We start from the raw sequence: 27044 nt of genomic DNA on the forward strand, positions 1-27044 counted from the left end.
CAGTACTTTCTGTTCTGCACCTGTAAGAAACCAAGACAAAGCATATTCACCTGTATATCAACCACACATGGTATTTGTAAAAAGATTTATGTAAAGTGCAACATTCTCTACATATGATCTTCAGGGAAATTAACTGGCTTGCTAATTGGTGGGAAGTCCTCAATTCAAACTCAAATCTGAGGAAGTTATACAGAAAGAAGTCTGAAAGTTTCAAAAACAACTTTTCCCATATTCAGCACATTTCAAAACAAAGTTTAAACCTTCCTAATGGATTGATGGAACTGGATAGACTACACTAATATTTCAGTTGTCCCATCATTCTCACAGAACTGTATGCAGTCTTACTCCATTAGACACAGAAATAAGGTTACTTCTTTAAAAAACTCTCTGTAACATTTAAGGCCTAAAAACTTAAATATTTTTTTTTCTTGTTCCTCCCCAGCAGGCCTCTTTCCATCCAGGTTCATAAGAGCACTTTGAGAGACAATCACATAGGACAAAAGTTGTTGCTGGACTTCAGCAAGAGAAGCCTGTGGAAGACAAGACGGATTTGCTCTGGAGGGGGCCACACAAGTCTGAATTCCAAATATCAAAAAGTTACATTAATAGAAGACTTGCCTGCACCAAAATCCTACGTCTCATGATCAGTCAGCAAGTGTTCTCCCTCCAAACCTCAGGGCTACCTCCTGATTGCCTTCACTTCCCACACTATTCCTACTACGAGCCCTTCATGGCTTGCAGGATGGGAAAAACAGTGTTCCCATCCAAAACTTGTATCAAAATCTAAACTAATTGTACTTAAGAGGGTGGGGGCAGGAAATAGATGCAACAGGATGCAAAACAGTATTTCCAGTTAAGTTGAGATTTGTAATGCAGGCATAGATTCCCATCTTTGTCACACACAAAGTTGTTTTCAGTAAAAATAAATGTCTCCTTTGTACCCTTAATATTTTCAAGCAACACAAACAGAAGGGATTCTCTCCCTCAGGTTTATGTGAAATAAGCTAACAAACACACTGGCTTTCCATTTGGGAAGGAAACTGTGTGTGGTAATCTTTTAAGATGCCACTGCCATACTTGGCTAAAAAATCTGGGTGAAGGTGGCCAAAAATAGGGAATTTGTAAACTCAGACAGTGCTGCAAATGGATTAGCGTGCACTGTTACCAAACACAAAAATACCAACGATGGATTTTATCTGGGAGGTTAGGATGGGAAACAGGTATCGACTTGTGCCACTTTACACAGAGAGTGGGTTTAAATCTCTGTGGCACTTCTTTCCTTTTCTTTTTGGCAAGAGTGCTGAACTACGCTGCAGCAGATACTCCCATCAGTTCTGTCTCCACCTGTTTAAAACCAGTAGAAGAACTGAACTCTCCACATTGTTGACAAAGACCAGTGCATTTCAGAGGGGACAAAGCCTACAGCAACAGGAAACAAATCAGAGGACAAATAAATATTACTTCTTTAGCCTTCTACATAACTGGAAACCATTAACTCTTCAGATGAAAAATACATGCTGTTCTACCGGGTTGCCATGATAGATCTGAGAAAGACACAGACAGTTTTATGGTCTTATAAGTGTTCTTCACTGAAAGGGAAACTTGGAAGTAATAAAGCATTTTCTTACAACTGAAGCCTGACCACAACTGCTGCCAATTCAACAGTAAACGGGCTTCAAGTATGTGGAGTCAGATGGTTTCAGCTTTACCACTACAGGGAAACCAACTCTGTAGCCTGGCACAACTGCTGTCTGGAAATCTGCCACGATTGTGCATTCAGTTAAGCTCCAGACAGACTGTAAGGGCTGAACTTTAAACCATTTGTATTTTTAATGTACACAAATAAATTTATAGCTGCATTAAAAAAATGTCATGCTTCAGGGATTAACCTCTAATAACCTCCCTTGCTATGTTAACAAAGACATTTAAAATCTGCCTCTCCAAGTTACACAAGACTTGGGTTAATGAAGGCAATTCAAAAAGAAATTTTAGGGCCTCATTATATCTAATAAGGGATTAGTGACACCAGCAATTTTTAAGACCATTTGTGGACACTTTGATGCTGCCTTGTGGCTTGGGACTCCCTCATTTACCTCAGGATTCCCAGATGAAGGTAAGTTTGGCAAGGTGAATAGAATGTTAAAGAAACGAGTGGCATGTAGGACTTGAAAATGGAAATAATTTTCAAAATGTCATAACACGCATTTTTCGTTGTAGGCATTCTACCATCTAACAATTTATTGTTATCCCTGTTCAGCAGATGAGAAAAGTAAGGTCAACCAGGTAAAGCGATCTGCCTTAAAAGTGCAGTTATTCTCATGAAGCAGTTTACCAAGGAAGAATACCTGCGGCTGAGCAGTACTTTGGCAATCCTGATGCAGCTACAGACACTGCCAGAAGTTTCTCTACTTTTAAGTCAAGCAAAGGCAAGACAAGAAATAGAGTGCAGTACAGGGACTAGTCAGTGGGAAGTTTTAAGATCTGACCAGTTTTAAACACACTAAAAAGCTTCAATGGCTTACCCATACCTTTGAGACAGGCACCATGGTTTTTGGTAACAGGGGATTACATAGAAGGAAGTGATTCTACCAGGACTTCTGGTCAGAAAAAGTCGACAGTATAAGCCTGTCTTACCTCTCTTAGAAAATCCATACAGAAATTAGCTGTTCTGAACACTGGAACTTCAGAAAAGCTTTATCTGAAATATCTAACTAACTAGACAATAGAGGGATCCATATAGGGAAGATTCCTTAAATCAGTGTTGGCGTCAACTAATGTATTGATAGGAAGAAAGCAGAGATAGTAAAACCATTCCGATGACATTCCAAATCAGGGCAGGGAAGATAAAAATCTGAAGCTTACCATTTTTTTAGTTGCTATTGTAGAACTGTTTCCAAAATTACTCTCATTTTTAAATAGAAAATGCAGAAGGCCTTGGATATCCTCACAACCTTACATATTTTCTGGGAAATTTTCAAATATTTAGATTATCTAAGTTTTGTAGTTTACTTCCAACCAAAAAGCACATTCCTAAATTTAAATTTAAGTACTTATCTTAGAACCTTCAAGGACAAAAGGCAAAAAATAAAAAGGAACAAAGATGGAAATCGTCAAGTTTAGAAGAAAGACTGTAAGATAAAGTCACCTGCAACTGGAAGTTGGCCATGCTTACCCACAAGGACTATTCTAATCTTATATTGCTGTATGACTATTGATGTTTCTATTTTTCGCCTAGACAAAACAGTAAAAACACTTAAAAGTGAAAAATACCAGGCAGAAAATTTAGTTACATTTTTTTAGAGCTTCAAGGACATGAAGTTTAGTTTGACTTCTGACCATAAACTCTAAGGTTTCCACAGTTTGTATTTTATCTAAAAAAAATTCAATTAATCCCTAGTAGAAACCATTCCACAGGATAAATGTTAAAAAGATATACAGAACCAAAAAACAAGAAAAACCCAGCCACCCAACTGCTACAGCAATCTGTTCATAAATCTGGTAATGTTTTACAACTGTTGATGTAACTTCACAAACTGAGGTCTGTAGTTTGGGCTTTATTCAGCCTACACAAATACACATCAAGGCTGCAATCCATTAAAAAATGTGTATACTTAATTGAAAAGCAATATTACATTACATTTTCTATCCAAGAAGATGCTATAAAATACAATTAAAATTAGTAGTTCATGTTCACTGGTCTCAGGGACACAATAAATACCAATGGCACATCAAGGACACTTTGTCAATAACAACCCATAGAATGAATGAAATACAGCTTTTTTTGTCTGGTTCAGGAATTATTTTTAAAATGGTATGTTCTGATGAAATAAAAAGGGACCACAAAGAGATTAAATGCTTGCATTTATATGTATATCTAAATATGCTGGTAAGCATGTGGATAGTTTTTTTAATAGAAAAACAGCTGTTACTCATTTTCTAGAATGACTGTGTATTACAATTATATTAATTCTTTGTGGTTTAAACAGCTTCAAACTCAGAAGCCTGTAATTGATACAAAAAGTTAAAAGCAGTCAAAAGGGAGAGATATACAAGGGAAGCATACCTCTACATAAACATCCCCCTAGGCAACGGAACAGAAAAACTCCAGCAAAATAATCTGTTTAGAACAAATAAGTATGACATTTCTTATACAGATTAGCTGAGAAAATTTTGTAGGGCTACTTAAATGTCACTGCAGTAATCTACATTCTTAGGGCTTGACTGCATGTGCACACTCCGAATATTTTAAGATAGAAGTAGAATGTGATCATTAACTTGAACTAAAACATGACAAGACTTACCAAATGTGTCAAATGCAATAGCTATGGTCAGTATTCCACTTTTTTTAGGCTTCTATTTATGTCTGAATCTTATATATAAAAGTGCTTGTCAATAACCAGAAAACATGTACGGGAAGCTGTTACATTTAATCCCCTCCATACTATCTTACCTTTAACAAATAACCACAGAGCTTCATTTGATTGATTCTACTAGGACCAACAAATTATTTTTATGTTTGAAGAATCTGTTTTGAAACAAATATTAATGTATGATATCTTATCAAAACAACCACATCCAAACAACACAAATACAAGAAAGTAGGATGTATTGTGGGTCCTGTTACTTTACAGACTCCATTGCCTCCTGCTAAGAGGAATCTCTCACATAGTTGTATTGTGATAATGCATCTCTGTGACAAAAAAATTAGGAAAAATGATACCTTTTCAAGTATGAAAATTATGAAGACTTCCCTTAATTTTTGGCTTACATATCTCTGGAATTCTACATAGAAGTATGCTATTAGTAAGTTAAAATGCAAAAATTTGATTCAACCTTTAAGCAAATCTTGTAGGAGGAAAAAAACATACAGGTATTTAATGCATTGAAGGAAGTGTCTCTGCTGTCAGCCTGCTTGCCTATAAAACCATTAACAACAGAAAACCGAAACCAAAATCTGTGGGAAGGTAAAGCATACCTAAAAAAATTGCCATTAGCCGGACAGTGCTCTGAATCTCTACTCTTGTCCCCCAGAAGCCCTGAATCTTAAACCCAACCAACCAACCATTCAAACAAAGACCACTCCCCCCCAAACCCACCCACCCCCCGCCCCCCTCCCAAAGCTATGGAAGACTTTTTAATCCTTTTACCATCATCACTGTAACCCTCTGAAGCATCCAGTCTACAATGTCTCAGAGGTCTGTAATTATCAGGTAATTATTGTACACTGATTTCAGATTGGATAAGAAATTAACTACCTCTTATTATCTGTAAGTGTGACAATTCAGTGAGTGAATAATGTATTGACAGTGCTAATTAGACATAATTTGATCTCTGAGGCAAAGGCTTAATATTCTCATAGACCTAAACCAAATCATGGTAAATGTCTCTTTTTCTCTCTCTCTTTTTTTTTTTTAATTTATTTTATTGGTGGGGTGGGAGGAGCAGGGGGCACGGGGCATGGTGGGCCTGAGTGATACAAGTATAAAAGAAGTCATTGCATGATGGTAATACCTCATAAAACTAAGAAAATGAGGCTGAGGAAACTATTGGACAAACTTACAAGAAAGATGCATCTTGTTTATTTCCTTTTGTGGGTTAGGCTTTAATTCATTCTGAGGTATTAGAAGTCAGCAGTGAATGAGGATCAATTAACCAAAAAGCCTGATTCCCGTACGTGCAAGCAGAGTTGCTTCTACCACAGACTCAGTCAATGAATAAATATCAAAGCAGTAAACCTCATTTTCTTCAGTTATAACTTGGTTAGCTTCTAGTATTTTTCATACTGAACTACTGAATTCTGACTAAAGTAGTTTTTCTCCCATGTATAAAATTATGAGTCACTTTTAGACTTTTCTTTTTTCATTTGAAGAAGAGTTTTTTTTAAACAGGAAGAACAGATGCGATGATTTAATTTTTAAACACCACTACAAACTTTCTCTTAACAATTTCTTCATTATTAGTCTCAGCACTACTAACTGACTGCAAAAAATGTTACTTCCTGATATCTGCACTGGCAGGAACTCCTGACCCAAATAATTTTGCATATACCTCACATGTCTGAAGAAATCATCTACCAGAACATCCAGGTCTAAAGATGCTGTATAAGAGACAGACGCTTATAAAGAATCCTTTACAATTATGTTTGCAAGTCCCACATAATACATTTTATCCCTAACTTTTCCTTTATTGCCAGCAACACTGTGGTCTTAAGAAACATGGTTCCCTTGCGTTGTGTAGACATTCCTATCATCTTCAAAAAGTAATGCTCATTGTGGTCCTATCTGAGCAAGAAACTCATGCACAGTATTTCAAGGGAACTTCTCATACCTGAAGCTGTGAACATGTTCAAGTACTTCAAGGAACAGGGCATGTCTCTGATAAAGGGGTACCAACATTGAGCTGTTTCATTTTTAATCACAGCTGATGTTAAAAAGTTAGAAATTACAATCTTCATGAGTAACTGTTGTGATTACCAAACAGGATCAATGCCAGGAAAATGATCACAACACCGACACAAATCTTTTCCCTTGAACATAAACATCATTTGTACTTAAAGACAGAAAAAAAAAAATAGAGAAGTAAAAAAAAAAATATCCAAAAAAGAAAAATTGGAATAATCCTGTAATTATTGCTGTAATACCACAAAGTGCTAGGACATAACCACATATTTTTATTATTCTTAAACACAGAGCTGGGAACTACTGCTTTCAGTCTTTGACTTGGTCTGAGACCTCTCTTGCAAGCCCTCTGAAGCCGCATACAAAGACTTCATCCCATACAGTATGGACATAAGATGACAGAAAAACTTAGATTTATCAGCAATGATGGTGCACACAGCAGTTCTACCATATAAAAACAACTACCATCTGGAAAAAAGGAGGAACAATAAGGCTGAAATAACGCTTTCCCCTCCATGCAGTATTACTAATTAAATACTCGTCCAGCTTACAACCTAACTTTACATGACACTGGTTTCACTAAACATATAGACTGAAACATAGTTTGATTCTTCCACCCACTGGCAGAAGGTTGCTATCCAGCCAGAGCTGTATGTGATTAACTGGTACAAGGCACATGCCTGGATGCTCCTTGAATTATACACAGACCATTCACCAGTCTCCACCTTTTGACAATGTTTTAAAGTCAAATTTAAAAATAATAATAAAAAAACCCACACAAAACCCACTTGTTATACCACAGTACTTTCTTTCATTAATGAAAAAGAGACAGCATTTCTCCTGAATTTTAAAATTCTAAAATTTAAAAGGGTTTACACAGAGTTTAGTCAGCTCTTACTATATTTAGATACACGAGATGTTTTTTCCTTCCTTATGTTGCAGGATACCACATTCATTTCCAGATCCTCCCAACCAATGCATTTACAACTCAGCCACTATACAGATATTTGTACAATGCATATAAGAAAACTTGCATCCAATTAAGGCAGCAGGATCTGGCTAATGACAACTCTTCCCTAAATCCCGAGTTGCCGAGAATGAAATCCCTTTTATGACAGTTTTAAATCAGTGACGATTTGGCTTTCATCATCATTTGAGCCAAGGCTTCACCTTGACATTCCCAGTGCTTATTCTCCACTCTTGCTGACCTGCAATGTCTCCCTAATGAAGTCTCCAATAGTTTCCACAAGGCTGATGGCTTTTTAGGTCATTTCCTTACTTTCCTATAGATCCATGGCCAAATCCTCTTAAAAGTAAACAATATTTTAAGCAATAGTGTTCACTTCTTACTTTCTGAAATTTTGCCAAACTGTTTACGATAAAGTAGAAAATTCCTTCTGAATTGAAGCAGAAGTATTAACGTTTTCTAGCAACATCAGTTTGTTATCCAAGAACTAACTTCTTATCCTTTATAGGAAGATGTGAAAGTTCTACAAATTTTAACTTGCTTGCTAGGTATTCCCAGCCTTCTCTTCATCAGAGAGAACCCAGAGCGAGAACAGTGCTATAAGCTTTGAAATTTGTTCTTGCAAGTTCTGAAGTGTTTCTCCTTCACTAAAATACAGCTTCACCAGCTCTTTAAAGCTTATTTAGCAGCTAGAAACAGCTGCAGATGTTAACTTTTGATCTCATCTGCTCTCAATCAAAGCTTAAAATGAATGGTTGCGTATACAGCTGGAGCTACACCAACTGCCATTCTTTCCAAGGGCTAATGGACTTCTGTGCATCACAATACTGACTTCTGACAACATGGAAAAACATATTAGATTTTTCCAAGTAACTCCTACTTTTTCAGTACACTGTATCTTGTCTTTGAACAGATATTTACTGATCCCTCTTTCCTAAAATTGCTTTTGGGAAAATCATAAAAGAATTGACAGTTCTTTTTTCACAAACCCAATACAGGGCAGTGAGAAAGATGAGATTAAAAATAGCCTAATGACTCAATGTATCCACTACTAAAGTTAAAAAGATGGACCAGAAAAATCCACACTTAACAAGTAACATTTATTGTCACCTTTAAAATAGTGTGATATTTACATAGTTTGTTAGGAGTGAAAACAAAGAAGAAACCAGCATGGTACTTGACAGATTCCTGGCCTGATTCAGACTGAGACTAATGTTCCTTTAAAGCCTCTCTGTATTGACATAGCTATGTGAGGAGAAGTTAGTACGCCTAAAAATAAAACTACTAAACTTTCTGATCTCTTCTGAGTAAATTATTACAATTGTTTACCTTTATTTGAACTCTAAGCATAATTTTACTCAGTTATTAACCACTTTTATGTGGTTAGAAACCAATTCCTACATTAAAAATACAGCATCATGACATTAGTTGTCACTCCTAGTGTTTCTCTCTCTCATCAGACAATTAGAAGCGGTGGTTGTTCAGAAAGAAAAGGCAGGATGCGACCCAGCCTCTGCTGACTTGGTCTTACCAGAGACAACCCCCAAAAGCCACAGTATGCCAGCTGGATGCATTAGGTATTTTCTTATCATTGCTTATCATTTTGCTTTGCTTTAGCTTTGTTAACTTCCTGAACCACAATAAAAGAGCTGAAGAAATATCTGGTTTTTATGTTGATCATTCTTAACTATTGGTTTATTTGATAATACATTGCTCTTCCCAGTGCCATCATACCACCAATAACTGAGCATCTCAATGAATGTAAAACATTACATGCATTTGGAGTATGCTCTATCAGGGAGCCCGAGGATAACACTGAACAGTTAATCTTGAAATACTACACAATCGCCCCAGTACCTGAAAACTACAAAACGATGAGATGCAGCCGCAGAGCAATGATGTTGTAATCACCTCATGTCACGAGCAGGGTATGCGCATGCTATCCTTAATGGTGTGGGGCTACTGGGTCCCTATCACTTCTCCTCTTCCAGTTTCTCCACAGTACCAAGAAAATCTGTCTTCTGAGGTTCTCATCATCAAAATACATAAGCAAATACTCAACAAAATTGTCTTTAGTTCAATAGATCGGCTCAAACAACATAATTGTACCATTTCAGCAAAGAATTTTCCATTTAATGAGGAAATATGAAAAGTCATTTATATAGTTATTCTGTGTCCTTATGCTGTTCTAGAGGATATTGGCTCATAGGTAACATCAAAACAGTTGGTGCCCCTGGCTAGAATACTTCACTATCACCTGCTCATTCGAGCACTAAATAAATCTCAGTTTTCAAGTACTTACAAGCAAGAGTCCAGCACGTGTTTCAAATGCTCTTATCCACGTACAGATGTTAATATACCCTCCACACACTGACTGTTATCGAACGTGGTTTTGCTGTCTCTGCAGCAGTTTACTAGAAACTCGTTTCAACAGTATACTGAAATTACTACACTAAGAGAAAGGAGAGATCTTTCCTTAGAGGCAGTAATTTATGGTAAATCTATTAACTGTTTGGGATTAAAATGCAGCATTTCCACATGTTTTTACCATTGCTTCTATAATTTAATCTTCCCAGAAACAAGGAGGCAATCTTGTATTAAAATACCAAGCTTTCTACTGCTATGATATCCTTTACCTGTGATGACTTATGTATTCGTTGTTTATCTCTTTCAAAAAAGAACTCTAAGAAACCTTTTAAATTTTCAATGAAAGAAGTGGTCTATTTTAACAACAAAAGGATTTTTCCTGTAAGTCAAAAATGTTAAAGGATTTATTCCCACCACCATGACATTTGGGGAAGAAACCTCATGAAAAATGGAAACAAACATTATGCTGCAGTCAAAAAGCAGTTATGGTTGGAAGGATTAATTTATTGACTCCTAATTCACCTCACTCTCCTGTGTCTGCCAAATAGGTGGGAGTGGAAATTTGTCAAAAACTTCTGTCTCTTGATAAAACCTTCCTCACAACCCACGGGCTGGGAAAATAATACCTGTAACCCATGAAGAAACAGATCAACAGCTTCAGGCAATGACATACACAGGCAAACCTTTAATTTAATACTCTCACATGCTCCACTTTCATGTATCTCATTTAGAAGGGGTCTTTAAAGAGAAGCAATGTAGCTGCTGTCAGTGATATAATTGCTGTGCTGGTGCCTTTGGGTTCTTAAACAGACCAGCGGATGATGTTTGATCCCTACTGCTGTCCTTTTTGCAGCAATGAATAGTTAAGTGATATGGAAGGAAAAATGAAGAAAGCTACAGATCAAGTAAGGACAGAGATATGTCACACATACCAGTCCCCTTCTATCCACTGCCTTTCAGCCATGCAGTGAAAATATGCTTTGTGTTCCTGATCACTGCATAATTCCCTCCAACTCTTGACTCACACGCTCTGAGCCACAGCTCAGTGAGTGCTGCTAGTAATCCATCTATAACAGTATACCTGCAGGAGAGCTTGTAGCAAAATTACACTCTTGACTTTAACAGCAGGGCATTTAACAAGTTTAAGTTACTTAGCATAGCCTCTTTTTGTGTGCCTGGTCTCATTTCCAGACTGGTCCTGGTGGCAGGAGGCTGGGTAATTCTATTAATCAACCAGTTTCCTTAAAATGTATATATAATCTGCATGCAGAATATAACAGCGCTGTACACAAAATGAAAGATAATCTCAGATGTGGGGTGGGGGTGGGGGTGTTTAAGAACTGATATTACTTAAAGGCAACCACCAGGAGTTTACAAGAATTTCCATGCTTTTAATTAAAGATTTTATGAGTCTTGGAGCACATTCCTGTGCCCTATTATACATCAGAGCACTTTAAAAAAATAAAAAAATAAAAAATCAGAACCTTACAACATTACCATAAAGAGATAGGAAAACCAAAGAAGACTTCTTTAGAAGAAAGACCTATTTACACAATGACTGTTACGATTTAATAACAATTACAGGAACTTATTTTACTTACTAGATTTTATTCCACCCTTTTCTGTTGTTTGAGAATACCTTTCAATACATCTACTGTAAACTACCTGCCTGCTAAATTCATTGCTTCATTTATACACTCAGCGTGTTTTGAACAAATTGCAATAGTCTAAGAAATTTAAGATAAACACACTGTGCCAGAAGAAAAAGCATTTTACATTACAGTGATAAAAATACATTCATTAGCATTCAATTTTAAGTGAATTATTGCTTCAAAAAGCTAAGGTGAAAAAAGTAAATCAAGAGAACTGATACTGATAATAAAATACAATAAAGAAAGTATTTTGTTAACTGTTAGTTTCTAGGTAAAATAGTATTTCCAGGTGTAAAATTCATGGTAAATTCTTTAAAATAAATGTCTAACTAATAAGTAATCCAACAAGTTTCTAGGAGAGCCTTCCAGAAAATGGTCTATAAGCCACGTCTAAGAAACAAATTAGCTCATCCATCACACGTAACCATTTATTTGGTAATGACTTAATGAATTTAGCTTAACTATGGTAGGACTGAGCGTGATGCTGTAATCACTGTGGGAATTACTGTAGCCCTCAATCTGTCTTTTGGATGTTTATAGCATGGAACAAGAAGCTCAGCATAGCCTGAACCAGAGCCCAAAGTCAAAAGGCTTTGGATCTAGGCCTATGATCTCAGAGCTATTAAGGAGGTATCCTTACAGCCTTCTGCCAGTACACACCACTCTGCTAATATTTCAGTCCTCTCTTCTACACAATAATAGGCAAGGACACACAGTATAGGAAGAACTGAAAGCCCTACAGAAATCTTCAGAAAAAAAATTGAAGAATATTTACCTTACCTAATCACAAATGGTGAAAGAATAAATTTTAAGTAATTTTGCTAGAATGTGATTAACTTTAAACTGAGCATCCTACTACACTAAGTTTACATCAAAGTTTTCAAGCATTTAAAATACTAATACTGCAGTTGAGACAGACAATAAAGCTAGGAAGAGTGAGGGAAGAATGCCAGAGGTCAAATAAACCTGTTCTGTAGTACTTACAGCAAGAGCAATACAGAGCATATTCTTATAATTTGGCCACGTCTGTGGATATTTACTTGACAGGATTATTTTTCAGCTATGGTATGTCTCACTTTCAGATGTTCTACTGGTGATGTCAGCAATTACTGCCATATGTAAATTACCATCTGTTTTTTCTAACTCAGAATCAGCTAATTTCAAAGTAAATCCAAATAACTTTCTTCTATGTATGCTAAATAAATAAATGGTTCAAATCCCTCCTTAGTTACCAGTCCACAAAGGCTCTCAAACATTCTCATGCTTCATAAACAGAAGGGTTAAGGGTGATGTTTTATGGGAAAATACAGTCAAGGTGACATACCTATTTCTCAGGAGGATCAACGGAAGTGCTATTAACCTTGGCTTGAAGATGGGAATGCTCAGGTACAGAGATGAGAGATTATTTTTGTCAGTATGTCAGTGGGAGAAATTATGTTTCTTATATGCTGGTCCCATGAAAGTCAGAGATAGAAATGCTTGTTTTATTGGGTCATCTCATGTGGTCCCTCGACGATAACTAAGAAGTTGTACCAGTAATTAGCCTGGTGACTGAGCAGACATAGGTTAACTAGTTCACTTCCTGGCCATGCAGAGTTTCTTTGAGACAGTGCTATGATACAAAACCATTAAGGTGCTGGAAAGGCTGATTTGTCAAGCATATCTAAGAGTTGTTTTTACTGACAACTGTTTTAAGCTTCTGAATGGTATTTTACCTCTGCAGCTTAGGAATTTCAAAGTAATAGCTGTGTAAACCCACTCTCCTACCTCACAGGACTATTAGAAGGAAAAGAAAATTGAGGACAAAAAAATCCACAGATACAACAATAATTAAGGCCACACCAATAAGGCTGGTAATGTTAAGCCAAATGCAATAAATGAGGATCATTAACAGCCATGTGTTGTAGGCATTGCCATGCTTATTCTCCACACCGTCCTTCCACAGGAGTGTACCACAATGTCACTACCCTACCCTGGTGTGACCTGGTCTCCCCACGCCTCTTCGCAAGTACACACCATTTGCCACCCATGCATCAGGTTTGACCGTTTAACACTTGAAGATTCCACTGAGTAAAGTCAGGAATTTTACTCCAACCACTCAGAAAAAAGAGGGTTTTATCTCGACAAGAAAAAAAGTCTAGTCAAAAAGTCTCTAAAGGGCCATGACCTCAAGTTGTTTGGGTCATCCCGTCCCTGTCCCGTCCCATTCCCCTCCCCCCCCCCCCCCCTTGCTTAAGCAGGCTATAACCGAGAGCAGCAAAGGAAAGTTCCATTCATACTGTACCACATGGAAATAAGTCACCATGCTGGGATGAGCTGTACTCCCCAGCTAACCTAGAAACCAACTGGGCAGGCTTGAAAGAATTCTACACAGGACTACACATGCCCTGAAGATGTTTTTTAAAATGCTTTATTAAGGTTTTTCTTCCACACCCCAGCAGAGTGCAGAATTAATTCTATACATATATATGAACACCAGCAATGTTTAGAAGCAAAATCACAACTTCAAAGCTTATAATAAGGATCATAGGTTTAACAAGGCAGGAAGGATTATAATTAGGAACGGGAGAAATGGTTCAGGTCTAATAGAAACTCTCCTTAGTCTCTTCTGAAACCAAAACAATTATCTATTTTCAGGCATGAACTAAATCAGTGTACCTACAAAGACAGTGTTAAAAGTATTCATTTGCATGTAATTTATTAGTGTATTTTCTTTTGGCCAGAAAGAGAACCTTGTCGCTGACTGCAAAGTGCGTATAGTTTGGATTCATGTCTGAATGAAATCTTCTAAAGTTTGTCATTAATTCCTTAGCCAGTGTTTCAGTTAAATATGCTTTGGACCTGTTAAAGTGTTTCTAAGTTTCCTGCAGTGGGTTGCATTTGTGTAGTGGGGATTGTGACACCTGAACCTGTTCAGAACTGAATGATCTTTTAAAATGCTGACAAGTTCACCTTGTTTCTCTGGTTTCTGTGGACAGGTTACATACTGCAGAGCGGACAGCCCCTACAAAAGCAGAAGTGAACGGGAGCTCATGACAGTAGGGTCCTCTGCGTTCAGGTGTGGTTGTTCCTGGTGTTGCAGCTTGGGACACTTTGTAAAACTGTTGCAAGTAGCAGCCCATAAGCCACCCATCAGAACCAGCAGACTTTGCAGCACACAAAGATTCAGATTCAAAGTTGCTCAGACTCCCTTTATGCATTTTGACAGTTGGAACTGCATGTTTTCACCCTCTTTATGCCCAAATTCCACATCTGTGATGAAGTGAGCACAACATTTATAACAAAAAATATATATTAAAACAACCTTTGAGGACATTGTTTAATATCTTCTACACTTCATGTTAACTGTATTATGAATAAAGCTGAACAGCTTATATAGTATTCAGCTATTCTTAAAGTTAACTAGGATCTATATACTTAAATAAAAATTTTGCTTCTATAAATGACTTTATTTACTACATTAATTGTAGAAAAACATCCTGCTATCTGAACAAATACTATTCAAGAACTGAAAATATTTAGGTTTAAATCTTACAAACCCATTCCTATTCACTTAAATCTGGAAAGTTCCGTGTTAAGTCATATATTGTGTATTTTTTAGTAAGATTATGACTACTTGCCACATTAAAATACAGATCAAATAAACATTTAAGTTACATGTGAACTTATTTTCTCTTGTCCACACATTTTGTCAGCTAGACTGAATTTTTTTTTTTTAATGCTAATAGAAAACTCTAAAACAAAACTTAAAATTGTACAATTTTATTTTGCTTTTTTGCTGAGGCCAGGCCGGTGATTTTAGTACATTTGCATAGCTTCATTGACATCTTGACTGATTCAGGTACTACTGATGGTACTGATTCATGGCCAACGTGTACAAGATTAAAGAAGCTACTACAGTGGGAGGAGAATTCAACTTAAACAACCACAATCTCAAGGAAGGTGAAATTATCTTCTCAAAATACTGGTATCTATCAAGAATACTGAGAAAACAATACTTAAAAGGCTACCTGCTTGTCAATGAGTGAAGAATATGCTTCAGAAGACATGAAAATATGGAGACAGGCTGTTCCTCAGGAAGACTCTCTAGCTGCTCAAAGATTTCTCAAGCCCAATGTATCTAGTCAAACCAAGAATTTTCACGCTAGAGATGAATCCAAACCACCAGGTTAGAAGAAGTGGGAAGGAGGAAATGTTAAGTCCTGTTTTGAAATTAGGAGTTCGGGCCTCATACATTCTGCACAGTATCACACAGATGCTGAGGTGCTGGAGCATGTCCAAAGAAGGGCAATGAAGCTGCTGAAGAGTCTACAGAACAAGTCTGATGAGAAGCAGCTGATGGAACTGGGGTTGTTTAGCCTGGAGAAAAGGAGGCTCAGGAGAGACCTTATTGCTCTCCACAACTACCTGAATGGAGATCATAGCACATTGGGTGCTGGTCTCTTCTCCCAAGAAACGAATGACAGGGCAAGAGGAAACGGCCTCAAGTTATACCAGGGGAGGTCTAGATTGGGTATTAGGAAAAAATTCTTCACTGAAATAGTTGTCAAGCATTGGAACAGGCTGCCCAGGGAGATGGCTGAGTCACTGTCCCTGGAGGTATTTAAAAGACATGCAGATGTGGTACTTGAGGACGTGGTTTAGTGGTGGAATTGGCAGTGCTATGTTAATGGTTGGACCTGATGATCTTAAAGGTCTTTTCCAACCTAAACGATTCTATGATTCTATGTTTACTCTGCTTCATCTTCTAATTCCTCATTACACAGGTTTCTGATCTGATGCCAACTTAGCCTTAGCTCTTTCTCGGTCACAGAAGACAGCAGTATGGTCTGTTGATGAGGACAACTGCTCCTAGACACCCCAGAGAGAAGGAAGGTGAACGATGATCCTCTAGCAAGACTGATCCTGAAAGGAGGTACCAGCTAGAGCTTCCAGCTTTGGATGAAGAGAGTCATGCTCATTTCCTAAGAAGCACACAAAACCCCCTTTGGTCTTGGCCACTGCAAATGTGGTGTAAGTTGCAAAGCTATACAACCTTATTTCCCTCCTGAATGGAAAAGTGATGCAATGCAGTTTCACTGACTTCATGCCAAGTCATTCCTTAACAACAAATGAAAAGCAGAACATAATTATACACACATTAGAACAAGTGTTAGGGGTTCCTTTAAGAACCGTAAGGGTAAAAACATAACAGTTGGATTTTTGTAATTTTCTATTTCTTGAACGCTCAAAGTTCTGCAGAATTAAATACAGAGGCAGCAAGCTGGCAAGAAAAGCAGCTTCCCATTGACTTTATAATCTATCACAACCCGACACTTTTATGAGCTGAACTTTTAAACATACATACCTGTAAGTCAATTAAAATATTCAAAGAAGTAAGCAGAACAGTTCAAAGAAGCACAAAACGACAATACCGGTTCCTTTTATAAACGGCTTCTCACTTATTTTCCCTGCCTTCAATTCATTGTCTGTCCACCACAGGAACAATCTTAACTGAGTAATTTCCTACAGAAATAACATTTATGTAGCCCAGGTTCTGCAGCTGGAGCCAGGGAAATGCACAGAATTATCAGGTGGTCTCTTACAACACAAGACAAAGAATTACTATATTAATAATAGTAGACACAGTATGTATTTTATTATATAATTTTTGAAATTAGCCATATGAACATAATGAAGGAGAGAGTTTCTCACTACCTGCTAAAACCTATAACCTAAGATCCACTGATAAAGGAGCAGACTATTTTTCATATTATGTCCGCTGTATTAGCTGAAAAACTAAGAACGGTACAGTTTAAAGTACTTGGCATATGGATCACAGTGCTAAAACATTCCACATTGCACTTTTACTGCAGAAATTCATTTCCAGGTAAGAACACTGCATTGCTTTTATTTTACTTGCTAACGAGGATAATTGGCAGGCAACACTGCTGCTGCTGCTCTAGATTTGTTCTTTATATGGATCTCTGAAGACCATATGTGCATACAGTGGTGACAGAAATATTTTCCATATGAGCCACCACACATTTTAAGGTCCCTCAGTCTGTAAAAGGTGAGTCCATCTATCCATTTTCTGTGCTCAGTAACAATCAACCAGGAAGTTAAAAACTTCAGTGACAACTAGAGGGCAATGATTAGCTTCCAGTTGCTCTGATCATCAATCCATTTAAATTCCCTAAGCCTCTGCTGAAAACTTTTCCCTGCTTTAATTAGATCAAAGGCAGCACAAGATTTCATTAAAAGACATTTTCTTGAATCCAAACCATTCCAGCTTCTCTTTTTAAAACACCCTGGAAGGAAAATACAGTTTATATCTAGACATGTGAGCTACAGAGAGTGTCAACCACACACTGCTGGACAAGGTGTTTTTTCCAGTTCACTTCCACTTCCTTTTACCAGGGAAAGTAATAGCTCTGGACTTTATTAGGCTACTATAAACCTATGACAGGGCTAACAAAAGACAAAGCTCTAAAGCAGAATCACTGTTTTCAGACTTACTTAAGGAAGGCATATTATGGAACAAAACTATCTGATGATTCCTTTGAAATGCATAACTATACATCACATTTCACTTAGAGTGAGGGAGAATGAGTATCAAATGTGGTTTTTGCTAGTAACATCATTAGATGGAATATTCCGTATCTAATAGTACTATGCTTGATGAATTATGTCCTAAATGACAAATGAGTAGGTGAAATTTTCTGCTCTGGTATGAAATAAAAACTTGATGAAAAACTGTTCCGATGAGAACAAAAATCTGCAGCATTGCTCTTTGTAAATCAAGTAGCAACTTTTTAGAGCTTAGCAAGGGCTGCTCTATTCCATTACTTAAGATTTCTCATATTAAGAATGCATGAAGTCCCTCTTCAATTATATGACAGACATTTTTTAAAAATAAAGTCCTCTCTGTCTTGCCACATACTAAATGTTACATATCTTTGCACAAAAATAATGTTATTAAATGGAACCTGGAGTTTTTACATGTTCCCATCCCCAAAATATCTCTTTTGTAAATCTCTTTTTCAATTATGCAGATTTTTTGTAGAAAACCTGAACAGAACACTACCATCTACTGCTGCAGAGTATCGCATTTCTCTGTATGTTAGTAAAGAAAAGTTCACAAATTAATCATCTCTCACAGAAAGCACACTGTGTATCAAATCAAAAGAAGCTCACTTTCAAACTACTCTCCCTTAGTACCTATAGGCTTTTGAAAAAACTCCACAACAAAACAAACACCAAGATCACCCCAAAAGCAACAAACAAAAAACCCCAAACCAAAACAAATCCCAAAACCTAAACCAAAACAATAGCTTTTTACACATGAAGCAAACAATGCAATTCTAAAATGGCTAGCACCATAAAAATCACTTACAATCTGTCTTAAGAGATAGGAAGAAAATACAACTCTGACAAGACAATTTTTGACAAGACATTATACTTTGCTTACCTCACCCCCAGGTCTTGCTAGCACTGCTGTTTGAAAGCAGAGCAACGTTAGTATCAGGTAGCTGACAAACATTATTACCCAAAGTTAGAGCTACCCTGGAGGAGAAAACCCTCTGCCAAGTACTAACAGCTAGCAGATGCACTTGTGTCTCAGTATCACAGCCCTCAGTTCTTCTAGGTACGACTCCTTCTCCCTCTCCCCCTTTCTATCGCACTCACTGTACGACCAGGAGCTTTGCTTTCAGCCACTGCGCTGAAGACAACTGGTAAGTTGATCTCTTCATGTAATGACTTCTCCCTGCTGGGGGAGGGGGCTCAGCCAGCAATGAGCTGGGGGGCTGTAGTTAGTATAAAGCGAAGAAGGGGAGGGACAGAAATGGTCACTGCCAAGTTATGCATCTGCTGTGATTCATGGAACAAGCTAAACGGTAACCTTTAATGCACGAGGAGGTTTGGCAATGCGTTATTGACTTAGGCAGGCATGATTGGAGAAACAGGCTAAAGCAGCTTGCAAAAGATGCCTGTTGATGGTTAGACGGCATGTGCTACTTAAAGGTACAGCACCTCCTTTTATTGAAGAAGTTCAGAATAAATAAATCATAAATTAAAATCTAAGCAGGAAGCAGCTTAAGGTTTTACAGACAGTCCTACCCCAGTGCAATCCTGCCACCTGAATGGCCGGATCCTCCCAGGGACTCGCTCAGAATCTGCTAGCTCTCACTCCTGGCCCGCAGGCAATCCAAGTGTCCATGTGCTCTCAACTGCTTCCTGAAATGGAACCCCCATCCTATAGGATAATTCTGAAGTAGGATATGGATGTAATCTCTCTTTTTCATATTATAGATGAATAAAATAAATTTTGAGCTGTAACAGTCCAGCCCATCAAAAAAAACAGCTTTGACTAAGCAAGCAGAAGTGCAAGCCTTTGAAAATAAAATATTTTCTTTTAGGAGATGAGTTAAGACCCATTTTCAAGTAAAGAATAAAGCAGTACTGAAAGCTTGATACAAAGCTGAATTACTACATCTCACAAGCAGACCACTGGAGTGTTTGTCCCAAAAATGAGTAAATTTGCAAAGAGAGCTATAAAAGTTAGAGGGCTTCCCTTTAATTGAGTATGTCCAATTGTAATCACCATGCAACAGACATTTTCTTATGGTAAACTAAGCAACATAAAAATACAGACTATAAAAGGAGTTTTGAACCCAAATGATCTATCACATTCAACAACAGAACAACTGTTTTATAACTTATACAGGATGCTCCAGTCCTGTATTCCCTTTCTGTTCCTTTCTCAATTTACTTTTTCATGTCTTCTAATTTTACTGTTGCTTTTTAAAGTATTTTATCATAGGTATGTAAGACACGATGTCTTTCTTAAAGTTCCAATTCCTAAAGTCAAGAAATTACACTATATTCTCATGTCATATACATGCATTTTTCTTATCCTTATGATTACAGGGGAAATCTCTAAAACTATGACCCAAGAATAACCCGGTCTCATATGTCAGACAGCAAACCACAGGTACTCAGAATACAGGTACTTTAGAATATCTCAAGATTTTAGGAGGTGGGAAGTAAAAGTTTTGGTGAAATTGAGAAGCATACCATTACTAGGTATCAGATTTCTTTTTGTAATTTGGTAAGCTTTGTGTATGCAGCTGAGTATGTCAGACCCCTCACCCTATTTTCAAACTAACTTTACCAACCATTCTTTTCCTTTGCTGTGACAGCTGAAAGATATGAATCTTTTCCCTCTTTCAATATTCAAACAAATCATAGCAACAGTATTTTTATGTATTAGAGAGCTTTCAGAATAGTAATTAAATACAGTCAAAATCCTAAACCAGTATAGAAAATTAAAGTCCAAATTTTTCTGTATTTGAATTTGCATATCTGGTTCTCCAGCATAGTAAAACCTGACCTATATTAAGTAGACATCATTGTCACTGCGCCTCTTTCCTCTCAAGCCCTTCCTTTTATAGACTCCTACTACTGTCCACACAGAGTACTCTCTTCCACCTAATCAGACTCACAATGCTGCGTCCCTTCCACATCTGTAGAAAAACCTGTCTTTTTTAGCCTCCCAAATCAGCAGACCACCTTTCACTTTTTTTAGTCCCTTGCCTTTACACAGCCTTGCAGCACCGTGGTTCTGGCAGCATTACTGCCAATACCTGCCAGCACTGCGTTGAGTGAGGGCATGCCAAGTAGGAAGCAAATGCCACGTAGGCCATGCAGGACTAGGGGTCTCAATGGCATGAGAGTCCCCTTCAGCTGACTCCCCTCGAGGAAACAGTTACAAGTTTAGGAAGATTTAAAAAGCCAGAGTGAGAGTTTCAGTATGGAGCTCATGAGCAGCTCTTCTGAATGATGTGAATGATCACGGGCAGCTGGCTACTGCATTGTAAGAATGGTGACTGACAGCCAAACCTGCAGTTTTTGCAAACTTTACACTATAACCTTAATGGTACTTGCTGACAAAAATCATCCAGAACACTGTACTACTATGTTGATCTCACAATACAACACCTCCCTTCAAGACCTAAATGAAAGAAGCATTTTCCCTCTTTTTAAGGCAAGCTAAAGGTTTGCAGATTATACCATTGTGCTGACAGCTAAATGTAGAGCTGCCATTACAGGTACTTTGTACACTGGCTGCCTCTGGCAAAGTGTCCGGACTAAAAATGTAAAGCCAAATAAACTTAAGGAAATTTTCCATCAAAACCTTGTCAGGAAGCCAACCTGTCCTTCCATATTTTTTTAAAGTATCTAGATGTACCACAAAAGGGAAAAAAGGATAGTGAGCAAACTGCCAACTAAACCAGAGTTCAAAACACTTCCAACTTGAGAGCTCCAACTATGTTCCTTAAAACTACAGCTGCAGTGCTTGAAATAGTTTAAAAAGAATACCCCATTTCAGACCTTGCAGTGTGTAACAAAAATTCCAGTGATGAAAGTTGTGTCATGTAGATTGACTACCGTTTCCATAAAATGAGGATTTATTTTTTTCTGCAGTTCTTCACAAAGTGAACTGATTTTTGTGACTATAAAGCATAGGCACAAAATTGCCAGTCCTGTCTCTGTAAATGGTAGGTAGAAAAGCAAAATTAAAAAGGTAGAAGTAACTGTGATTTTCGTCTTCTCTATGCTGATCATTTCAGAAAGCAGTATATCCTCTATAAATAATAAAAAACCTTATCAAAGTCTAACTGCATATTATTAGGATGAGTTTCTCAGCACAGAAAACTACTACATTCCCATTTAATAAGTCATATAACTAATTCTTTACATATGCATTTGATTTTTCCTCTACAAAAACATACAGGCAGAATTCCCTGAAACCTAGAAGCTGGTGTTCTGTTCCCCATATTCAGGTAAGAGATCTGCCCGTACCTGCTGCTACACTCGCAAGCTTTATCCAACTAACTGGATGTAATTGTACATGTTCACAACCACAGCCTTTCTCTACAGCAAAAAGTAACCTGAAACTTAACACTATGCCAATCTTGCACTGCTGCAACCAAGATCAGAATTTCTCTGCAAACCTCAGAAATCACTAGATATTAACAAACCGTTGGTGCAATACAAAGAAAATCAGTTTATGACTGAAGAGCTATTTCAGATACAAAGTTCTGCATAGAAGACAGAGAAACCAAAATACCTTGCAATAGTAAAATGGAAGAAATTAAGTTATCTCTAATTTCAACACAACAGCATCCTTGCTTTTACTTAGAAACATACAAACATAGCAAGATAATACCATAACTATTTTAGGTATATAATTTAAATAGAAAATCCAAAATTTTATCTTTTTTTTTATAACAGAAAAGACATCAGAATCTTTTGAGGAAATTTCCTGTCTCTTACTCTCAGAAATTAAAGTACATAAAATGCACAATGGATCTTGGTTAGTACAGTTCTCATGAAAAAAAGTACTGATTTTCATCACTGAACAAATTAACTATCAGTCTCAAGGGGTTTGTAAATATCAATCAGTTTATGAAGTTTGCCTACTAGCTACCTCCTGAGGCAATTGCACCTAAATCTCAAACAAGGACATGTTTGTTAAGCTCACCAAAACCAAGCAATTTGTCTTCCAGGTCTCTCAACCTTCCTGTAATTCCACATGAAATCATGAACAGTATGCTCAAGTAAAAATCATTCACAGTTACTTTTTTCTGCTAAAGGTATATTTGCTTAGAAAGCTGACAAAATTCCTAATATAAAAGTAACAGTAAGAGAAAACAGCCAAAACAACATTTGACAGACTTCCTTTCTACTTCCTACAGCTTTAACATTCATAGATCTTAACTCTGAAACTCTTAAAGCAAGATAGCGTGAAATATAACTACATATTCCAGGCTGAATTACTTTAGAACATGACAACGACAATTTCTGTATATTTCAAAGTATTAATAGGTACAAGGGAAAATCATTAGTCTAATTCACCTTTTGTCACTACAGTGCAACATCAACGCTACTGAATTTGGGAGAAAACACATGGTTTATTGGAATGTCTGCTGGTACTCAGCTGAAGCACGTAAACTGATGAACTATTTAAAAGGAAGATAAAGGCTGAAACAAGTCTGCTGCTACAGCAAAGCCCTAAGCCCTTTAACTGTTTCTGAAAGCAAGTATTTAAAATAGCATTCTGTTAATTTGATTTGGCCAGATACCATCTTCCTGGAATCACTAATAGGAAAAGCACATTAAGTAGACACTGCATATTCTATTATTTAAGAAAAGGTGTTGTGTTTTTATTTCAAAGTTCCATGAAAAAAATTAATAGAGGAGAAAAAAGGCCGAATGTACTAAAAATTTAGTACAAGTTACTGAGATGCTGATGAATAACAGAGGAAGAATGAAGTGAAAAACTACTATATTTTGGGTTTATTTTATTGGTCATCTTCCCCCATTAGTGATCTACAGGTTACTTACAACAAAAAAGGAACAAAAGTTTAACAGTCTTATATGCTTGACAAAGTCATGTGTAAAGATAGTTGCCATATTTAAAGCTGTCAGATAGGCATTTCCAACAATTATTTCATTTTTTCCAGGAAGCATTACCTTCTGAATTTATTATTCAGATATTTTAAGGTTAGAATAAATTACTACTGTCCTTTAGCCTGAATCTCAAAGAGACACTGGCCATAAACCTTTACTCAAAATTTCTTCTATGAGTTTTCTTGATTGAAAAAAAGTTTGTGTTTAATTAAACACGTGAAATAAAGTAGTTGTCTCTTGCCACCCCATGTGTGTCTCTGAGCAGTCTGGGAACTTAGAACTGCAGAAAGAATGTATTTTCCTTGAAGACAAAACAGTGCACTAAGGAGAGAAAAATGCTGCTCCCTGCCCTGCCCTGTGTTCTTGGATTCAGGAAATACTGCAGCTGAACCACTAAGGGATTTCTTTACCCCCATGGAGGATTCTACATCCGCTTCACTGCTTTCTGCATTTCACTGGCCAGACAGGGTGAAGAAAGCAAGAGAGTCTCTTCTGTACTCTCCCTTCTACAGGTAAAGCATTCCTCTGAATCAGATCTCATCCGCACCTCTACCTTTTGCTGACCAAGAACAGATGAAATAACAATAGACAGAAGGACCAGGAAGGAGTACCTGGACTTTTATACATGCCATTAAACCAAACCAAAGCCACACAGATTGGGAAGGAAGTCGAAGTGTGAGCTACTGCTGCCTAAAGGTTAAGTATATGGAGCCCCACGAGAGTGAACCCCAGACACCAAGCACATCAGAGGAAACAAGTCCCAGAGCCTCACGTGTATTTCAGTGCATCTCAGTGGTTTTTCTTGGTTCAAGTTTCAGCTCAGTTTTTCAGATACTAATGCTTTTCCAAGTAACTCCCAACATCTTATTTGTACCCTTTAGCTCAAATTTCCTATCAAGAAAGCTGCTTGCTTTCATAATTTATTGCCCAAAGAAACCTTCAAGGGCATAGTTATGCACATATAAGAATCCCTTCCAAAACTATAATATTGACTGGCTACCACAACACACCACTGCGTGGGGCAGCATGTCTTCCACTGTTATCTTACATAATGAAGTTAGGAGTATTCTTATCTGTCTCTACGTCTAATAATTTTTTGATCCCACTGTACAGTTATGGAAAACACAAAGGGATTCTGTGGAAAAAAGATCTTTACTGAGGTTTTTAATAAATTATTCCACACAGTCACTTTGTGTCCTTACTAATGATTTTACTAGTTAACCACTTTCCAACTTACCTTTTAACTTCTGTTCCTGCCTATTTCCCTTTCTAAAATGAACAATCCTTATTTTTCTGACTAAAGTCACTCCATGTTCTGGCTTTCACTCTGTTATTCATCTTTTTGTTTCTCTGTTGTGAAGAAAGAAAGACCTGATCAGATCAGTTTAGAAAGTACACCATTAAAAAGGTATTATTGCATTCTGTGGAAATGGCATTACAAAGTTTGCTTCAAATAGGCATTTGTATACAATTAGGTCAGCCCAGCTTACCTTACATCACTGGAAGTCTGACAGTTACTTCAGTAATAACATGCTAGTCCTCATTATCATCATCTCTTTCCCCTTTTACTACCACGGTACTGGCAGTGCATGGTGCTTTTAAACCACACTCAAACCCTGAAAAGGAAATCTGAGCATTTCCTTCCTCTTCTCCCTATGCTTAACTTCTTAAAGCTCAGACTTTTGATTACAAAGCCAGACTTTACTGCAAAGGTCCACCTTCAAAGAGCTGAGTATTAACCTCAAATTGATTTATCATCTTAAATCTTTTCTTTAGTATTGTATCTATTATCCCTTTCTCTTTTCTGGCATTACAGTGTGCTAGAGGGAGGAAAACACCCTTGGTTGTCACCTGCCCAGCGCTGGGCTAGAATGCATATTTTTCATGGCCGTATTCCAGTTTTCTGTATTTTGATGATAGAATTCTGGTTTACGTACCAAGTTCTCAGAGCACCTCTTTGCCTCCCCAGACATTGCATAGTGCAAGTAGAGTAATACGACATTTATGAGGCATTCCTTCCTCTGCCCAACACTACATTTTGAGTACAGAACAAGTGGACACCATGTTTTGAACTTCTAATTTTTATGAATACCATTCATTTTGTGGAAATTTTTTTACTCTCTGCATTTATTAATCAATGTCTTCTGTTTTCCTAATAAGGCTTTAGGATTTTTAGCACCATATTCTGGTCCTCCTCATATTTCATTTTAGTATTATTTTCTTACATATTTTCATAATACACGATCCAACATCATTCATGCTGTCTTCTACTTCCTTCTATACAAAACAAAATGGTGAAACCAAAAGGAAAAGAGTTCTTTGATGGATCACATTTAATCTCTCTCTTTGTATGCATAAAAACCAGTCACATACTTCTAGAAAACTACCTCTAATCATACTAGTTTCACATAAGGCACTTTGATCTGTGTTGCATGTTGAAGTGTATCAAACGAGCAGCTACATAAAAATAAGAAGAGAAAAAAAGCATGGTTTACCCTTTAAAATATTAGAAGCAGTTCCTTTGCACCTACCACAAAACTGGAAATAAACTACTTGGTACCACTGCTGTATTTGGATACCATAGCTAAAATAAGAAATGGGACTAGGCCTGTTTGTCCTTTAAACCCTGCCCCCACACCCCACCCCACCTCAACCTTTAAGTAATCTTTAAGTAAACCAAATTAATTATAAGTTACACAAACAATGCATGTCTATTTCCTATGAAAAGTAAGCCACCTCCTAAATAAAATATTCTAAATATGATTTTGAATCATGGTACTCTCAAATCTTTAACTTATTCATGAGGGATAAACGCTGATACTACTAACTCTACATGGAGAAAGTATTTTAAAGATACAATAAGCAAAAAGGTGAGGCCTCTGGATCATATAAGTATACTTTTTTTTTATTTTTTAATTGCAAAAACAAATAAACAGATGTCCTGGTAAAAAAGCATCAAACTACATGATGTAACAGGCCACGACCTATGCTATGAATCCTCCTATGAAATCAGAATTAGAAAGGTCTTTTTTCAGGTCCGAAACTACAACACATTAAAACTAGACTGTAGCACTAACACACGTTTTCCCAAGTGTCCAGCTGGCGAATGACAGCTACATCAAACATGCCATCATAAAATGATAGGAACAAGCTCTCTCCAAGAGAAAACTAACCAGTTAGGATTGAGAATGTAATAATAATTTT

General features: G+C 37.1%; 1 protein-coding gene across 1 annotated transcript in view; it reads right to left on the minus strand.

Moving 5' to 3' along the window:
* THSD4 (thrombospondin type 1 domain containing 4) overlaps positions 1–27044 on the minus strand; it is a 319815-nt gene that overhangs the window by 114046 nt on the left and 178725 nt on the right. The gene's annotated exons all lie outside the window — the stretch shown is intronic.

The sequence above is a fragment of the Falco cherrug genome, chromosome 7 (genome assembly GCF_023634085.1).
Source record: "Falco cherrug isolate bFalChe1 chromosome 7, bFalChe1.pri, whole genome shotgun sequence".
Lineage (NCBI taxonomy): Eukaryota > Metazoa > Chordata > Aves > Falconiformes > Falconidae > Falco > Falco cherrug.